This window comes from Macrobrachium rosenbergii, chromosome 19 (assembly GCF_040412425.1).
Source record: "Macrobrachium rosenbergii isolate ZJJX-2024 chromosome 19, ASM4041242v1, whole genome shotgun sequence".
In the NCBI taxonomy this organism is placed as follows: domain Eukaryota; kingdom Metazoa; phylum Arthropoda; class Malacostraca; order Decapoda; family Palaemonidae; genus Macrobrachium; species Macrobrachium rosenbergii.
The window spans coordinates 14,039,962-14,056,656 of NC_089759.1; positions in this window are offsets into that span (position 1 = coordinate 14,039,962).

Here is a 16,695-nt window from a genome sequence, read left to right on the forward strand (position 1 = left end):
TACTCTCTAGTAGTTCCTGGTCTGTGTTGTACCTTTAATGCGCAAAGTCCCCAGAAACTTTAGTTTTGGATGGAACTTGCTTCTTTACGACCTGAAGCGTATTGAAAAATTAGAGTTAGCATTTGATTGCTGAGTGAATTCCTGGAGAGTTTGTGTAAACAATAAAGCCTATAGAATATTAAAATTTGGTCAGCGTGCCACCGGTTAAGCTTCAGCTATCAAGATGCTATTGCCATCAATGACTTGAAAACCTGGTACATAGTAACTGCAAGTGTGGTGAAACTTCCTTCTCCAGCGAGGGATTGGCTTGTACAAATGCTTTTACGATTATGGTTGCTTGAGCTTTAAACCTTCGTTTCTGTTTAAGTCCAGAAGCATCTGGGTTGCGTTGCACGTTCGCAGAATCTTGGTACTGTGCTGTATAGCCGTTACTTTCCTGGGTGCAGTGCAGACATCAGAAAGACATCAGGAACAAACCTTATCCTGTGAGCCTTTATGAATGATTCTGAAACGTTCCCAGCCACCATACTTACAATATTAGGTTGATAGCCTCGTTATTCATAATAGCAGTTTTTATTGAGGGTTTGTGCTTGACTACAAGAATGTGCGTTTTGTGCCTCGGGGCTGGAGCACACCAGTATCATACAAGTTCCAAAGTTCACGAAAGCATTGAATGTGTCCTAGCTTTTCCTAGTCTTATGAAATAAATTTGTTGCTATTAAGAGGCAGACAGGTGTTTGCTACTCAAGTAAGGATTCAATAAATTTTTGGACCTAGATCTTAAGTTTTCTAATGGCTTCGAGAATAGTTGTGAGTTAGGGTCATTTAAATGTAAGAGCACATCATGAAATAGTATTCGATGAATATTTTCATAAGCAACAGATTAGCAGTAGTATTCAGCTTTTACTGCCATAGCTATAGCTTGGGTCCGTTGTATTTTCTGTGTTCAGGTAATAACTTTAAAATACTTCTACTGGCCTTTATATAACAATTTGAGTAGTCAGGATATAGTTTAAAACAAGGCGTGTTATTTAAATAACAAGCTAATTATTCATTCAAGCGATTAGACGAAGAAATTAAACCATAATCACTTTCTTTAGCGAATCAGTCTTGAGTTTATATATACACAATAGGCTGTTCAAGATCAAATTATGTACAAGGGAATCTTAATTACACTTGAATATGCATACCAGTCGTTAGGAGTTAAGGATGCTATAATAGATTTGCCTTCTATACTTCTTGCTCTCATTGTGGGTCTGACCTTGATGATTGCTGTTTTGTCTTCCTTTGTGTACAGAATATTAATACTGATGTAGTAAGTAGTCCACAAGAAATCCAAACTATGTATTAGGGTATCTTAATGCACCTCGTATTTCACATACCTGTGAAAATGAAATGTATCTTCTCACTTAAGAGAGCAGCGAAGGCCCAGACTCGTTTACGAGATTCAGGCTTTTGAATTTAAGTTATAATTATGAGGCAGGTCTTTGTTGTGGCTTGGTTCTTTTTTGTAATCACGTTACATTAAAAACCGTAAATTCAAAAAGTGTGAACAGTTTCAGGACATCATTCTTCGGGAGAGGATGCTTAATGCCTCAGATTTTTTTCTCTGTGAAATATACTCTATTCCTTGATTTTGTGTTTTTTGTTCATATTCGTTACATTTCTATATTGAGCAACTGACATGATAATTATGCTAGTTATTAACTTTGTTAATTATGTGAAGTTGATGAATTTCAACTTTCAGTATCTTCCTTTAAGTCAAGTTGCATATTTAAGATTTAAATATGAAGTATGTGGCATCCAAAGGTTTGTTAACTAACAGTCAATATGTATAAAGGAAGCGACGCTCTTTTAGACTTGACATGCCATTTGCAAGAGAACCTTGATAAGGGTTTTGAGTGTAGAGTAATTCAGATAGATTTCAGTGCTGCTTTCGATTTAGTAAATCATACGGCACTTATTTATAAACTTCAGAATCTTGGAGAGAGGGTGGATGTGTTTTAGGATTACTTCTAGATTTCCTTACAGGTAGGCAGCAACGAGTTGCTGTTGATGGGATCTTCAGTGAATCAAGGCCTATTGTGTTTGGAGTTCCCCGGGATAGTATTCTTAGTCCGCTGTTACTTTTAGTGTATCTGAGTGATATGGTCGTTGGGTTGAAGGACAAGATTGTTCAGTATGTCGATGATGCAACGTTTGTGGGTGTAGCAGTCTCCACTTGTGAGAAAAAAAGCTGCCTGCAGTCTCAGTCGGAACATGGACCGGAAATGGTGTTGTCGGTGGGGTATGAGGCTGAACTTCATTAAAACGAAAACATTATTGATTTCCACCCCATCCCCCACCCCACCTCTGCTGAATGAGCCTGGAGCTGTAACTATACTTAATGTAACTTTTGCCTCACATCTCACTTTCGGGAAGCATGTAATGAAAGTATCCAAGAGTACAAATGCCGCAGGGAAGTTAGATACAGTGTACGTAAGTCCGCAAATATTTATAGTAGTGGTGAAGTGAGTGCAACCTGTTTTAGGTCATTTGTCCTTCGCATAACTAGAATACTGTTCTCGGGTGTGGATGTCTACATCCGCCAGAGATTTATCTCTTTTAGATAGAGTGATCGTTGGTGATGGGTTTCTTTTTCCTAACAGCAGCAGTTGTGACTTGGACCAGCGGATGGTCCCCTGTTCGTCAAATAAATAAGTATATCTTAGTTTAACCAGACCACTGAGCTGATTAACAGCTCTCCTAGGGCTGGCCCGAAGGATTAGATTTATTTTACGTTGCTAAGAACCAACTGGCTACCTAGCAACGGGACCTGCAGCTTATTGTGGGATCCGAACCACATTATGACGAGAAATGAATTTCTATCACCAGAAATAAATTCCTCTAATTCTTCATTAGCCGGGTAGGAGAGTCGAACGCTGGGCCAACAGCGTACCAGGCGACAGCTCTATCCACCCCTCCAACGAAGAACTTCCAATTTTTAAGTTGTATTTCTCCATAGGTCTCTCACATTCACAACTGATCCCTGAAGCTCTGTTCCTACCGAGAGGAACCAGATTTGCTGATCAGAAGCACCAATATGCAGCAAATGTGCCTCGTTGTAGAACCTCTCAGTTCCAGAGGTCCTATTTGTTCCTTTCACCGTTGTGTAACTGGAACCTCAAAAGTTCAAGTGAAGATGCAGTGCACTTCTATACCTTAAAGCAATTCTCATTGTATTTAAATAATATACTTACATTTGTTAATTTACTTTTTCTTCTACTCTCTTACCTTCTGTTACTTCTTTTAAATGACACCATATTCTTTGAAAGCTTGAATTTCAAGTCATTGGCCCCTCTAAGGTTATTCCATATGAATAGGGTTGATCTTCGGAATAATAATAATAATAATAATAATAATAATAATAATAATAATAATAATATAATAATAATGTTGTCAATAGCCGGGTTATAATCATAGGTCTGTTATTCCTTGTTTATGTCAGTGATGACGACCTCTTCTTTAAATGTTTACCGCATTTCTTCGTCTTCTCCGCAATTAAGAAATACAGAACCGTGAAAAAACAACGCGAAACGAATGGACGGAGAGGGCGCTGGATAAATACGGACCAAGAGGAAAATGAAACAGTTACGGGAGGAGACTGCAGAGGCGTGAGCTCCAAAAATGACGTGGCTACTTCAGAAGTTTTCATTATACTGCAATTGCAGTCTCTTCAATGCGAGTTTAAATTTCATATTTAGTTAGTAATCTCGCAGGATAAAATTAGTTTTTATTCTCCTCCGCCTCTTCTTCCTCCTCCTCCTCCTCCTCTCCTCCTCCTCCTCCTCCTCTTCCTCCTCAAGTAAGACTCTTCCAGATATCGCACACACACACACACACACACACACACACACTCTAAGTGTAAAGAAAATTACGGCAGCTAACAAAATTGCAGAACTTTGAATTAATTGCGCTCGTTAAAAATAAGCGTTTTACTGTTAGCTGTAACAACAAATGAATATGACTATGAAGAAGTGTATCACGTACGCACACGCGCTCGCTCGCTCGCTCCATTTGCATTAACGTTCGCGAAGTCTCTCTCTCTCTCTCTCTCTCTCTCTCTCTCTCTCTCTCTCTCTCTCTCTCTCTCTCTCACACACACACACAGTTAGTACGCATTCCATTTAACGTTGTAGTATGCATAGTTATTAGGACAAGAAAAAGAAAAGTTTTTTCTTTTTTTTTCTTTTACGAGTCAAGGACCATTTGCTCTTTAGTGTTCTCATATACTTTGACCATTTTAACCTCCTCCTCCTCCTCCTCCTCCTCCTCCTCCTCCTCCTCCTCCTCCCTCCTCCTCCTCCTCCTCCTCCTCCTCCTCCCTCCATATGGCCCAAGACCTCGGGCAGACCATTTGATAATTTAGGAGGTAGAGAGACGAGGAAGAAAGAAAGAAACAGGCGGACGGAAACAAAATGACAGAATGAGAGGCCTATGCGTCTCTGCAAAAGAAATACGATAGTTTCATGGGCTTCAATTACTGCGTTTTATGCAAAAAGAAGAAAGTTCACCATAGTGTATCCGTCACCATTAGGTTCATTTTTTTCCCGGCTATTTGCTAGCAAGGGGAAATTGCAAGGCCGGATGAATGTGCTCAATTTGACCGTCAAGGAAGCATGATGCAGTGGATATGCTGTAGTTGGGTTTCACTGGTTCAGAAACTTGCGTTGCTTTTATTTATTAAGTAATTCACTTGCTTTTGGACTCTCTCTCTCTCTCTCTCTCTCTCTCTCTTTTGTCTCGGTGTATGTAGGTCATGTTTGGCCGGAAGCAAAGTTGAAAAGCTCTATATCTTGAAATACTGATATGTGTAATAGCCAAACTACATTATTAAGTGTATTTTACTGAGTTGTTTCCGATTGTCATTCATTCAGGTAACTAGAAAAAAAATGCATCAAAGTGAAAAGGCTTTCTCGGGCCCACATACAACTGATTGGTTGGTAAAATGCAGAACATTCGTAGATAAATATCCTTGAATCTTAACGTTACTATTGAACCGCCCCCTTTCTCTCTCTCTCTCTCTCTCTCTCTCTCTCTCTCTCTCTCTCTCTCTCTCTCGTTTATCAGTAAAATGGTATTGTTGTAAATTTAGAATGGTTAATTAGTGGAGTTGTTTTATGTCAGATATCCATAATTTTCCTTACAAGATAGTTTTCTCATCGTATTTTGAGTGTTTCAGCTATCGTTGACTACAGAAATTCAGTATTAATTCACTATTTGCTACATCTTATTTTGAGTGTTTCAACTATCGTTGACCACAGAAATTCAGTATTATTTCACTATACAGGTAACGGTTAACCATATAAATATATAAACCCTTAAACCAGATCTTAAAGTCATATTTTCATATCTCAGGTAAACCATCGACACACGCACAGAAGCAGACGCTCATTTCAAAGAAACATATTTTGTATCATGTCGAGAAACTTGGAAATGTCAATGAACAACAAAAACTCGCTTTCATCTTTCTTTAGAATGTCATAATATACTGTAGTCAGTTTTTTGAGAGCTATTTTAATTATGAGAATAAACTACCCGACTTTCATAATATTTCACGCGCATAAAAGGAGTTGCCGCGATTACAAAAGTTAAATTAAGATTGGCGAAAAGTTCCGCAGATCCTTTGAATATAGTAAAGGAGAATCTAATTATTTAGATCTACAAATCCGTGAAATCTCTCGAGTCGGATTTACTTATTAGGGTACGAATTAACGTGTTCTCGTTTCCGTTATTAGCACTGACTTTAGAATGCTAAATATTCGTTCGAGAAATTGCACATCTGATAAAAGTTTTTCCCATTGAATTAATGTTGTGACGTAACTGACGGTTCTCTTTACGTCTCAGAGTGGAATTTAGAGTGAAATTTGAAAATGTGTTAAATTAATTATACAGTTCAGTGCACTGGATATTTCAAAACAATGATTATGTGATTATGTAAAGCCTTGATGTATGAAATATTTCAAAATGAAGAAGTCGTAGAAATATCGATACATTATTCGGCAAATACTAGATCCTACAGTCATTAAACAGAACGTGAGATACAAGCTGCTCTAGGTACAATAGTAGTTCAGCCCTCTGGTTAACAAAGGTAAACAAGAAGTTATTCCAGTCTGGAGAGAGAGAGAGAGAGAGAGAGAGAGAGAGAGAGAGAGAGAGAGAGAGAGAGAGAGAGAGAGATGTGGTGGCTGGTTAAAGCAACACTGAGAGATAGGTTTGAAAACGCTTGACTGTTGACTGAAGGTGATTTATGAGCAACGGGTGTTCCATATGTTTCAGTATCTTAATATATGTCCTTCTTGTATGGCAGACATGTCAAATATTCGTAGGCTTTTTGTTGCTTATATTTCATGTATGTCACGTTGCCAGTGACCACAGTATCTGAGACGACATATTTCATACAGAGGTCAATGATGCATTCATACACAACTCCTTTTACGGATACTATGTGAGCCCTCTCGCTCTCTCTCTCTCTCTCTCTCTCTCTCTCTCTCTCTCTCTCTCTCTCTCTCTCTCTCTCTCCAGATCATCTGACACGTTTTCCGCTAACTTGGAAAGAAAACAGAAGCAATAGCTCCCCATAAATCGTTTAAGGTCAAGGTCAACCCTGGCCGCCCTTTCAGCAAGATGTTACTGGGTCCCTGAACAACTGGCGAGCTTTACGTAGTCCTTAGAGTAAAGAGATATACAAAAATATATTATAAACCACTGCATTAAGTTATTTCACGAGTGAATAACCCGCGTGCTTAAGTCTTCGTGTCTTTTAGTTCCGTTTTAGGCGCATCAAAGGAATTTGTACCTTCCTTCGCGCTATAGGAGTCAACGCGCCGCTGACGGAATTTGGTGTTAAGGGCGTCCATGGCTCTCAGAATTTCCCCCTGCTCTTCCCCCACGCCCCCAACACCCCAGCCACACATCCCAAATCCCCCATCCCTTCGCTTCCGTTAACACCTCCTTTATTTATCCCCCCCTTTCTCTACTTTGACAGTGTCCGATGAGTGGCAGGGAGTTGTGGAGGGGGAGTGGGGAGGGAGGACATAGTTCATGGGGAGGGGAGTAGAAAGGCTGTGGGAGGGGGAAGGGGGAGATCGGTGGACCTTTATTGATTTCCTTCGACTCTGTGGAGTGCAGTAGTTGTATAATTAGGTTATATATTTAGTTAGTTTAGCGTGGAAATTATGAACTAGTTAGGCCCCTCTCGTTCCCAAGGTAATGAGCCAGCCATGTTGTAAAGAAGTTTTTCGATGAGGAAATTTTGCGCAAGGTAACTTAGTTTAAAATTTAATGATATTATAGAGGTAATTTGGGAAAATTACACTCGGCAACTTTGCAATATAATAACAGTAATGGACATAGTTTCTTACAAGTTTTCTCTTCAACAATTTTAGTAAGCTTAATTTTCTTTCTTAATCGTTCCTAGAATTCCAAAAATTCTAAACTCTTCCTAAAAAGATGCTCAGGACTAAAATGTAATTAAATAGCTCAACTTTCGAAATATTCCCCAGAACACAATAGGTACGCGTGATGCAAGAGCCTTATAATGTCGGCTTTGCTGGTAATTGTTGCGGGCTTGTTTCTCTCTCTCTCTCTCTCTCTCTCTCTCTCTCTCTCTCTCTCTCTCTCTCTCTCTCTCTCTCTCTCTTTCTATTGTATGCAATGCTGCTCTTGCTACTGCTGTTGCCTTATTGGTTTCTCCCTTTCCTTTCTTGACTATCTTCTTCTTTGCTTATTCGCCTTTCTATTTTTTTCATTATTCTGTGAATTTAGTTGTGAACTTGTTTTTGATTTATCTTAGTCCCCCTTTAGGCTAGGAATTCTTAGCCAACATCTCTCTCTCTCTCTCTCTCTCTCTCTCTCTCTCTCTCTCTCTCTCTCTCTCTCTCTCTCCATTCCCGTTTTCGGTCTCTCTCTCTCTCTCTCTCTCTCTCTCTCTCTCTCTCTCTCTCTCTCTCTCTCTCTCTCTCTCTCCATCCCCTTTTTCGGTTAAGCCCTGTAAGAAAGCTAATTAATTGTTTACGCCTTTTCTAAGGGGTATGATAACGACCCATACTTTTCCCGCCTTCGTCGGATGACTAGATTAGAACATGATGTCACTTGAGGGCCTGACGATGTTCATTTTTTTAATATAGCATAAATGAATTAAATCTCTGTGGCTGTATACAATGTTGTCAATTCGTTCGCGTGGACTTATTGGCTTAAGAAGTTATTTTTATCTCTCTCTCTCTCTCTCTCTCTCTCTCTCTCTCTCTCTCTCTCTCTCTCTCTCTCTCTCTCTTTTAAGATCGTGCCATATGTCGCATCTGTAGAATAGTATAAACAGGAAAAAAGTGCTGTATCGTGTATCCAGCCAATTGCTGTTTGTTAATCAGCTGAGTGGTCTGGTTAAACTAAGATATACTTAACTTTCATCCCTATAGAAAGGAAAGAACGTATATAGCTGCTTTTCCTGACAAATTACTCATATAAACGTAATGCGATGTATCTGGGCGTCTTATCCACAAACAAATAAATAAAAAAAAATAAATAAATAGACTTAGCACTCTTCTGACGTCAGTATCAAAATGAACTCATAATCGATGTCACTACCCATTCTCACATCTGTTAATTGTGTGTTATCAGACCTGTTTATACTAATTCTCAGTTGATTGACTGATTTATTCTTTGCTCAACAAACATGAGGCTTTTAATCTTCACATCAGCAAATGTACGGTAATGTTTAAAGTGTTTTGCACTGCACATCGGGTTTGCTACATAGGGTTTGCCACATTCTTCCCTTCGCACATACACACATCCATACAAACAGACACATAGTATATGGCTCCAAAAGGTACTGTCCCCTTTGTGTTTTTTAGCGCACACACACACACACATATATATATATACTGTATATACATATATATATATATATATATATATATATATATATATATATATATATATATATATATATATGTATATATATATATATATACTCGTATATATATATATATACATATATATTTATAAACATATGTACATATATATATGTGTGTTTGCGCGTGCACTCTCTCTCTCTCTCTCTCTCTCTCTCTCTCTCTCTCTCTCTCTCTCTCTCTCTCTCTCTCTCTCTATATATATATATATATATATATATATATATATATATATGTATGTATGTATGTATATATGGTGTGTGTGTACGTTATTAATATTATTATTATTATATACAATCACTTTTTTATAAATACATCGGACTCCTTTTGAATTCCTTTCTACTAAAAGCTACAAGTTAGATCATTGGTACTCGAGTCACTTCACCGTGGTCCTTGTTGCTTATTCCAGGCGGAATCTGAACCTTTGTCTTTGAAAGCGTAATTACTTGAGCAGTATTCGACATAAACCATTTATGAAAGTCAAGTAAAGCATATGTATTATAAATTCAGTGGTTAGCGACGTGGTCTTACCTGTGAGAAAACCAAGATCGAGTCCCTGTTTGTGGGGTGGAGGTTGGGGGACCAAAAAACCGTTGCTCCCAAATTCACTTGTGCAGTTAATTATGTACCTGGTGGCTAGGCATGGGGTTAGCAGCCTCATCCTGAAAGTCTTGCTGAAAACACACACACACACACACACACACACACACACATATATATATATATATATATATATATATATATATATATATATATATATATATATATATATATTTATATGTATATATATATATATTTATATATATATATATATATATATATATATATATATATATATATATATATATATATATATATATATTTATTTATATATATATATGTATGTGTGTGTGTGTGTGTGCGTATGTACACTTCCACAAAGGCTCTTCGTTTTCCAGTGTTTTTAACCACAATGCCTATCTATACAGTAGCTTCCAGAGATGTGTCTTAGTCAAGATTGTTTTGTATTTTCCCCTAATTATTGTTTACATGCACAAGTTGTTCCATATTTTTCCTTAGTGATTATTTGTTGGTATGAGTTTGGTCTGTATGTTTTTATTAAATATACAGTCGTCTCTGGTATGTGAATAATATTAACTTGGTATTGTTTTCATTGTCTTTCTTATGAGAGAGTTTACCCCTGAGTGTATTCATGAGCAATTTTACGACCAAAAGTACACAAAATAATACAAGGCTGGGTTGTCAGTTTCGTGTAGAGAAAGTAGAAAAGTCATTTTCATAATGGACTCAGTAACGAAAAATATTAAAAACGCCTCTAAAATGTTGTTGAGTGACCTATTTAACATCCACAGCCATTGTACTAATATCAGCCACAGAATTCGTCATAAATGAGAATGTTCTGAACCAATCTTTTTAATTTTTTTTATGTTAAATGCTCAAGGACTCTAACGTATGCTTGAAGCAAAATACTTACTGGCACTGCAATAAATCAGTTACCTGATGACCCACAAATTTTATATATAAAAAGAGTGCAAAAGAAGCTTTTGGTTGAATAGAAAGTGTGGTACCAAATCGCCAGCTTATATTTGCTTCCTTAGAAGAAATAAAATCATGCATTAGCAAGTAGAATAGAAAAATAAAGTTCTCCATGTGACTGACTATGACTCTACAATAACATAAAGACTCTTGACTTATCTTTTTTCGTTAATTGCTGTTTAATACCAGTTTGTAAATACACAGATTTTCAAATCCAGTGCAGGTATAGTAAGCAGTCCAAACTATTTTATTAATGTCCCCATATAAGAAATAAAAGACCTAATCACAACGTGTTTCGCCTTACATAAGATTTCTTGCAAAATATTTAAGTCAGGAGTTCATGCCAAATTTGAATAAAGTTTGACCTTAGTCCTTTTGTTTGTAAAGAAAATGTTACGCATTTTGATAGCACTGAACTTTCACTTTCTTTGATAGTTTATTATTCTTAGGGTGTATTGTATCCTATATTAACTAACAGCCATTGAAGTGTATTTACACACGTGGATATACACATAAATGTATTTCAGTTTTTTCATAGTTGTCATATCGTAAATGGTGGCAAAGTTCATATTTCGATTTGCGTTCGTTTCGTATTGAGATGATCTAAAACAAGATATGAATTCTTTCTCATGTTAGCGTCTAAGTAGTGGAAATAGTAGTAGAATAATTTGGTTTACCAAAATTAAACCACTTTCGACCTCAAGGGGTGATTTTTTTTTCCCCTTCAGATCTTATATCTTCATTGACCTCCGCCAGATAGAGGTACAGTTCGTTACACTTAGTCAGGATTTTAACTGCGTGTTCATATTCTTTACTATAAACTCGGTCTGCATTGTATATGTTAAGAAATAGGGGTAACACCTTCCACTTGTCTTATAGGCAATAGTATATGGTAGGTTGATTAGTAGTGTTGAGTATTTTACGTGAAATTACTCGTAAACAGTTTCTGTGCTGCTGCCAGAAGTTGCTTTCTTTTTGCTCTTGTTAGGCTACACTAGCTTTTATTCCAGAGATATTTTGTTTGTGTCCAAAAGGATTTTGCTGGAGGGTGTCTGTCAATGTGTGGATGGCAGAATCAAAAATTGACTGACAGACACAAGTTCGTGTTTTTTTTTCTGACTGGACGCATTTTTTCAAATGTAACTTTTCTGTTCTGGTGCTTTGCAGTTTAACACCAATTTTTGATTGCGGTTTTAGTTATGTTTATGCAAAATGGGGGCGATGGTAAAAGAATATAGAAATATAAACCAGTTATAGAATGTAGCAAAGGTTGGGAAGAAACACAATAGTGTTCATCTGATTCTCTTTCTGTACAGATGTCTTGAGGAATTTTGGTACTCTCAAGTTAAGACTTTACACTTTTGAAAACAAGATATCAAGAAAACTATCAAAGATTTTGTTAGTTTGAAATTTTTGGTAAGTATTTATTACTTTTAATTTTTTTTTTTTCGAACTGCGTACTCATTATTGAAAGGCAAATATAAATACTATATACATTGCTTATTGATGTCTCTATTTGTTTATTCAGTTTCTCATTGGATGGGTCGATATCGTACTCGGCTAGCACTCTCCTAGGCCCGCATTAGATTCTCCGGCCGGCCAATGAAAAATTAGAGGAATTTATTTCTGGTGATAAAAATTAATTTCTCGGTATAATGTGGTTCGGGTTCCACGATAAGCTGTAGGTCCCGTTGCTAGGTAACCAATTGGTTCTTAGCCACGTTAAATAAGTCTAATCCTTCGGGCCAGCCCTAGGAGAGCTGTTAATCAGCTCAGTGGTCTGGTTAAACTAAGGTATACTTAACTTTTATGCAGGTAAGCGTGGAAACCTTATATAATCTTAGCCGATATTCTGAAGATACTTATTCGTTCCCAATAGACTTCCGCATCTTTGTATTGCAGTTGAATATCTTTTTACAAAGCGCGTCAGTGAATCCAGGGCGCGTTCTGTCAAAGAAGGCTTGAGAATGATTGAGGATGAGCGGTGCTCATTACTATAACCTCCTTGGTATTGATTAGAGCTGGATATTAGAGCTAGGACAACAACCGAGATGGATAACATATCACTTATCATAGAGAGGACCTAACTGTTCGCCCATTCAGTTCCCAAAACCGCCATGTTTCTTGGTAGATTAGTAATTTTTGGATGAAACCCCCACCCCCGCCCTTTTCCTCTTCGCATCCAACCTACTATCAATCTTCACCAGTCCATTTCTTCTTCACGTTCTGTAAATACAGCGTTCTGGAGTCATGGTATACATGGTAACTGTAGTCTGGTGACAGTAATAGTTAATACTTGGTCCCTGATTCCTGTATCCTGTACACATATTCTTTAATCCCAGACTCTAATCCTTTTTTTTTGTTTCATTAAATGATTTCCCCGATGCCTTCTCCTTATTTATCTCTCCTCGTAAAATCATACCGCTTGTACCTCCTACTCGCCCTTGCTCGTAATTATCTGTTCATCCATTCGAATGCTCGTCCGTCATTACCTCTCTTCCTCTCTCTCAAAACCACTAGCAGCGTTTAACACCTTTTACCTTCTCGTCAACAAATTGTTCGACCTAATTAAGTCACCTCTTCATTAAAGCCTGTCAGAAGCTGTTTTAATCTTAGTCTCTCTCTTATGATCTACCCTCCTTCATCTCACTCTCGTCTTTCCCCTCCTGACCCAACCCCTCCCTCTACCTCCCCTCCTCCTTTCCCCTCGGCATCCCTCATCACTTGCATTCATCCTTCTGCCTCCTTCCCCCTCCCCCCCGCCCCCGTTTCCTTTGCCTATTTCAATGCAACCAACGCAAGTGTTCGAGGGGAAATGCGGCGACACTTGAACCCCGATTTTCATGTGCCAATAGCCCTCAAACACACCACTTCTCTTTACACAGTATTCTCTTCTAAGTTTTAAGTTTTCTTCTTCTTCCCCTTATTCATCCGCAAGTGGACGCGTATTCTACACGAAGTATTCTGGCTCATCTTTATTCTTTCAGTGGAGGACAATAAATCGGTGCTGTTTTCAGAGAATACTAACTTTTCCTTCGAAAGCGTTTTGTTACGGGTCTCCTAATTTACAAATGATTATACATATTAGTCGCCATTGTTTGTCAGGAAATGAAATTAAAATTATCTTCTCCAAGTAGCTTTTCTTGTCTGTACCATTTTCTGACCCCTTTTGCTAACCTTGTTTATGATAAATAGAAACAGGAAAGGGAGAAACGGTTCTCCATTTAATGCTTGTTAAGCAAAGATGCGACTTGATTTTAACCTGCAAGAGCATTAAAGGCTGGTAGGCACAGGATATCGAATAATAAATATGGTTGAAATAGGGATAAAAACTGCCTTGGCATTTTGCATAAATGTAAGAGTCAATAGGGGCTATTCACCTTCACCTTGTGGCACTCTCAAATCCTATTTGCTTGACTGGGCGGCGCAGAGCAGTGCAGAGTTGAATTGAATTAGAGCAAGAGGTGACAGAGTGTAAAGTAAGAGGGTGTCCTCTGAATAAAACACAGTGACAAGTGGGGTTAACGTAATGATCAGCCGGTGGATCTTTGTCGTTTCGTGGGGTTTGTGAGGTTTTCATTGGTTGATCAGAATATAGTTCGATGCCGGGCGGTGTACGAAGGGTCTTTCCGTGTAAATTCGAGCAGAAACAAGGATTCTGGTAAAGTTGGGGACGAAATCGAGGAGGCTGTTTACAAGTCTTGAGCAATTTTAGGGTCCTGAAAATAATTAAATTTAAACACAAATTTAAGTTTATTTTAAGAGTGTTAGAGTATGGTGAAAAAGTTTGGGTTTTGTTGATATAAACTTTTGTGCCTGGTGGTGGTTATGCGACTGTAGTGGGTCGCACTCAGGCTGACATTGTATTCTGAATAAGAATTCCTGAGAACTGGGTCCAGTTCCTGGGCGAGGCTGAATAAATAGTGAGAGCGACACTGAATATAAGGTTCTAGTGAAATGGCAGATTTTTGTGTAGCGTTACTTGTTGTAGGATCTTCACCTAGGTGTGTGTGAAACAGCTGTGAGCTCCATATATACGCCGTTCATCCCTGACTACGCAGGTACACTGTGACTGTCTCTTCTGCCGTATTTTCTCTTACAGTAAACTACCCGTCGTTGATATAGATACACCGTTGGAGAAAATACCTTTGCATAGATACAGTTTATCTAAGTTTATTTCATGGTTTGTTTATCTTGTTTGTGTTGAGGTCAGCTTCAGTATGTTTTGACCAAGTCGAGTTGCGGTCGAACTGTCAGCGAGTAATTAGCTAAGCGTTCGCATACGAACCTAATACACGGAAATACACACACAAACACATGCATACACACACACACACACACACACAAACCTTCGGTGTCTAAAGTAATCTAATACCCCCTTCCGAGCCCATTTAGCAATTCCGTTTTGAAAGTTATGGATACCCCATGTTGACCCGGGGAATGCTGTCGAGCGGCTGGTGGAATGTCGCTATTTATATCAAGTTACTTACGATATTGAACGGTTCCATTATATAGCTTTACTCTTCAAGGCGTAACCTGCGCAAACTGACATTTGCTTCCAGTTTACAGTTTGTGTAGATTAAATAAAACCATTAAGAAGTAGAGATAATATTTGCTGGGAGTGGTCTCACGAGGTTTCTTATGGTTTCAAAACTGATGAAGCATAGCAGTAAGTGTACACTTGTTATTAGTATATGAATATATGGTCCATCATACGTCGACTGGGAGTATATTATTATTATTATTATTATTATTATTATTATTATTATTATTATTATTATTATTATTAAAAATAATCCGTATTCTTAGCGAACAAGGCTAAAAACGTCAGTAAATAAGTAGATAAGGTTGAAAACTGAATAAAGAGTAGAGAAATAATGTAAATATTTATTAAAGTAAATATACGATAAAAATATCATATTCACGTCATGATTGTCGTATTCCGGAATTAATATAGATATTCATATGCAGGTTACGTAAAGTGAATATCTGGAACTTTTTTAATTATTACTTAATATATAAAGGCATTTTGCACAAAACTTATCTTTAAGCAACCCCTGGGATAGATTAGAAATTTTTCGAATTAAATATATGGTATTCGAAATTGACATATAATGAGTCATTAGGATCCAAAGCGGCCATTTATCGATTCTTGAGCCTCCCTGGAATATTTGATTGCTTTTCATACCTGGTTACGAAGGTATAATTATTGTCTTCCTTAAGATTTGTGGTGCTTTGGTTTCTAGGATTAGAAGAGACAGCTGGAAGGAAGGAAAGAAAAATTTTTTATAAATATATATATATATATATATATATATATATATATATATATATATATATATAATATATATATATTTTAATATATATATATATTTTTTTCCTGGGGTAGTTTCACACACACACACACACACACACACACACACACACACACACACACATATATATATATATATATATATATATATATATATATATATATATATATATATATATATATATATATATATATATATATATATATATATATATATATATATATATATATATATATATATATATATATATATATATATATATATATATATATATATATATATATATATTTATATATAAATATATATATATATATGTGTGTGTGTGTGTGTGTGTGTGTGTGTGGAAACTACTCCAGAAAAAAATAGAAATCAAGATGTAAATTCTGGCAGGTTTTGCCATATTTAGTTAAGACATCATCATATAGTACATGGCGGTGGAAAGTTATCTTATGAATGCTAGGGTGACATTTATAGTGATTATGCAGATATAATGATGGGAATTATCTAGGAAATAAGAAAAAAACAAACAACACCAAATCGCCCAAAAGAAATCTAAGTAGTCTTAATTGAATTGAATGGTGATAAAAACCTACACACGAAGAAAGCTGACACATCTAGTATTTGATATAATTGTGATTACAAAGGAAAAATGAAAAAAATTTTGAGTGTTGAAAGTACATGCAGTATGTAAATCAGAAAAAGTCCCATAGTCAGTGTGAATAGTAATTAAAAAAATTTAAGTATTGCTAAAGAAAAATTAAAACTTGATGGAAAGGTTTTGTATGACAATATATATATATATATATATATATATATATATATATATATATATATATATATATATATATATATATATATATATATTTATTTATTTATTTATTTCCCACTAGGCC